Here is a 3,958-nt window from a genome sequence, read left to right as displayed (position 1 = left end):
GGCGGTTGATGTGTCCCCCAACCCTGCACCCAGCACAGCCCCCCCACCCCGCCCGGCCCCCGACACTGCCGGGCTCAGGAAGCATAGGTGGAAGACACGGGATGGGGGAGGACAGGGACTCTTCTCTGTCCCTATGACAGAGGAGCAAATGGACTAGGATCAGGCCGAGGGGGTCAGCCGGGGGGAGCCCAGAGGTGACATCCACGGAGTGACTGAGGCGGCTCCATGAGCAAGGGCCTCCCACAGGACCAGGGCTCCCTCATCGCCGGTGATGGTGACTGGTAACTGGGGAGGCGGCTGGGCAGGTGGTGGCAGAGGTGTGGGTGGGAGGGGCCTCGCTGGTCACGACCGGGCTGTGGCTCCTGCAGTCAGACCTTCCAGGCAAGCGATGATGATGGAGCCACTACCCCTCCCATCACCCGGCTGCCTCCGCAGTTTTAATGAAAATCAGACAGAGATCAGAGGGCTGCTTAGCATTTCAATGCATTCCGATATTGGATATTAGCAAGTCACCTCCTAAAACTGCTCCCCTGCTCCAGAGGTGAGAGGTGCCATCACCGCCCACCCCCTCCCACCCTCCACAACCCCCGCCCCAGCAAGCCATTGTCAGCGGCTCGCACGGAGCTGCTCCCATCTGTCAGGATGCTGATGTGGCTCATCTCCGCCCCACCAGGCAGAGTGACGATAAGGTTATTTTTTAATATCAGGGATATTAATGCTCCTCTTTCTGATAACGAGCCCCAGCCTGATCCCTCCTGCTCTCTGAGGAAGGTCTTGGGGCTAGGTGGGATGTGCTGGGATGCATGGGGGCCTACTGTGCGCCAGGCACCCTTTTCATCATCACAGCCCTACAGGAAAGGTGGTGGTGTCCTCATTTTACAGACCGGACCCTGAGGCCCAGAGGAGTAAGGTGACTTCCCAGCGACACACAGGGAGGGTTAGGCCTGAGATCTGAACCACGTCTAAGTCTGGACCCAAGGTCATTAGCTCAACGAATCTAGAGACTTTCCCCAAGCTGCTGCCCAGAAGCCCTGTCGACACTCCAGGGGGAGGGTCCTGCTCTGTCCCACGGTCAAGCGGAGAGGTCAAGCCCCACTCTGGCTCAAGAATACAGCCAGGGGCCAGGCGGGACCTCCCTCCCCCAGCCCTGCCTGCGGTCGCCCAGTGGTGGCCTGTCCTCGGGGCCCTGAGCTCCTTGACTCCCCGCCCCCCTCCCTCAGGAGCCTGAGGGGCTCAGAGAGGGTCACCACTGCCTAACCCACAGATCCATGGCCCACTGTGCCACCTGCTCTCTCCTCGCCTTGACCAACCCAGGGCCCAGACTTTCCACCCAGCTGAGCGCTCACGCCCTCCCTGCTCCCCGCTGCCGTGGGCGGGGGAGCCACAGGTCTGCGTTTGAATCCCAAGCAGGTCGCTTGAGTAGCTGTGGCATCTTGGAGGAATCCTGTCACCCCACCTGACTCCCCTCACTTAGGAAGTGCAGACAACAGAACTTACTCCAAAGGCTGCTGTTAAGATTAGTATGAACAGGGGGTATTGGGCCATATTATCCTAGATGTTGAGAGCCTTCCCCCACACTGAGCAGCACCCCCGAGAGGTAAGCAGGTTTGCCTGGAGTCACACACACTCGAATCTAGCCCCTGTTCCAGGTTTGGGCCCGGCCTCAAAGGGAGCCTGGGCCCAGGCAAAAGTCCTATGGAGGGAGGGCCGCCCACGTGCGGACGCTGGGGATTTGGTGCCCAGCAGAAGCAGAGGCCGCCCCTGCTCTCAGGGAGGTGAGACGCAGGTGTGGGCCAAGGAATGCACACTGAGCCCAGGTGCAGCAGGAGGGAGGTGGTGGCTGCAGAGGTGGTGGGGTCCAGGTCTCCCGGACAAGGATGTGCAGCAGGAAAAGGCTTCGAATCTTCATCCAGAGGGAACAACCGGAAGGCTCTGGAAGTCGGGGAAGGGGAGGGCATGGGCAGGAGCTGACCATGACCTTTGCACTGACGGGGCTTTCTGGTTGCAGTGTACGGAGGGGCCAGAGAGTGTGCACGGAGGCCGGCTGCCCCAGAGAGAGGTGCTGGGGACTCAGCAGCTGGTGGCAGCGGCGAGGAGTGGATGCAAAGGACTTGGAATGTCCCACATACACAGCTGATGGAGGAGGAGGGACGGAGACGAAGTTCGGGTTCCTGGACTGGCACAGCTGGGTGGGGCAGGGTGGGGCGTGTCCAGTGAGGACCTGGCGTGAGACAGAGAATCCTGGGGTGGGGTCCGGGGTGGGTGATGTTGAAGGGACTGTGGAGGTGATCATGGACGAGGAGCCACGGAGAGAGGGTGAAGTCCATGAGGACGCCGATTCTTTCCAGAAGCTTGCGGGGAAGGCGGGTAGAGAGGGAGAAGGCAGCAGGCGAGGGGAGAGAGGGACAGTTTGTTTTTTTCAGGACAGAGAAGACGTGAGCGTGAGCGATGGTGGGGCAGCCAGACCTCGGAGGCCGTGGCATGTGGTCATGTTTTCCCTCCGCCCTGCTCCTCGCCAGTGGTTCCCGCCTGTGGAAGTGATTGATTATATGTAAACAGGAGGAAGCAATTAGTCTGGGCATGCCCGGCCATTAATAAGCCTCTTACGCATTTATAACAACACCTCACTTCCCTCCAACCTGAGATCAGATACCCTGAGACCAGCCAGGAGCAGGCCAAGGCCACGCTCACATCCTCCACTCCCGGGGAAGCCCCTCACTTAGAGCCACTGACTCCTGCTTTACCTGCAGCTTGGAGAAGCGTGCACCTTCTTTCTTAGCCGGAAAGAGACTGGAAGCAGCCCCTTAGGAGGCAGTGGGCACTGCCAGGCAGGAGCCCCCCAGGGGAGAGGAGCAGCTGGCAGCTGCGGGGTGAGGGGACACGGGGGGACATGTGACAGCAGGGAAGCCCGGGGCCTTTAGGTGATGGGGTGCGTGGGCCCACCCACTTCTCAGGTATGTCCGCCTCGTCTTGTCCCCCACAGAGGTTCGGACGCCTGGCTCGGCCCTCTCCCACATCAGGACCTGGGGGGGCCTTTGTTCACGCCAAGCCACCGGGAAGGAGCTGAGTCACATTCGATATTTTCTGCTTCAAGAGGACTTTATATCAAAAAATAATTTAAATTGTAAATTTTATTTTACGTTGTGGTGCTTACAGTTTCCGAAACCTTCCCATATGTGGAAGGGGCTTTGGTCGTCGCCCGTTTAATGATCTGCTTCCCGCTGGACCGGAGCTCTGTGCGGCCAAGACCGCACCCGTGGGCCCCCCATCTCCTCCCCGCGCCTGGGGGGCTCGATGGCGAGCTGTGGAACGACTGCGTGGATTAGTGAATTCGTCTTACATCCCAGGCAGCATGCGCCCAGCAACTATATTATTCCATTTAAATGTTACCTATTTCTTTTACTTTTTTACTGTGGCCACGAGAAAAAAATTGCATTTCATATGTGGCCACATCGTCTTTCCATCGGCCAGGGCTGCCTTAGACCGCCCCCCCGCCCCCCGACCCTGGCTCTGGCGTGCCGTGTGGTTTTAACACCGTCCTTGTGGTCTGAGCGAGTCTCTCCTATGCAGCATAAGCTGCTTTTTCACTGGATTCTGGGGCTGCCTCCCTCCGTCCGGGAAGCACTTCGAGGGAAGGGTCCTATCTTATTACCTGGGAACCCCAGCCCTTCCCCCACCCCAATGGAGTGCTAGCACCTGTTCCCTTCATGCCCCTTATAACTCGGAAAACGGAGTTGGCCCGTTACAGATGGGAACACAGTCCCTCATCGAGGGAGCCACGTGGGCCTCATGTTGAGAACCGGGTTTTGGCTAAGATCGCAATGGCTCTGTCCCCAAGCCAGGGCAGAAGGAGAGGTTTCTGCACAAATGTGAGGGCTGCCTGACCCCTCCGATCCATCCCCTCACAGTAAACCAAGCAGAGCGTGAGAGGGGCTGGGGGCAGGGGTTTCTCCGCAGG

The sequence above is a fragment of the Myotis davidii genome, unplaced genomic scaffold, assembly GCF_000327345.1.
Source record: "Myotis davidii unplaced genomic scaffold, ASM32734v1 scaffold149, whole genome shotgun sequence".
Lineage (NCBI taxonomy): Eukaryota > Metazoa > Chordata > Mammalia > Chiroptera > Vespertilionidae > Myotis > Myotis davidii.
This window is presented reverse-complemented; position numbering follows the sequence as displayed.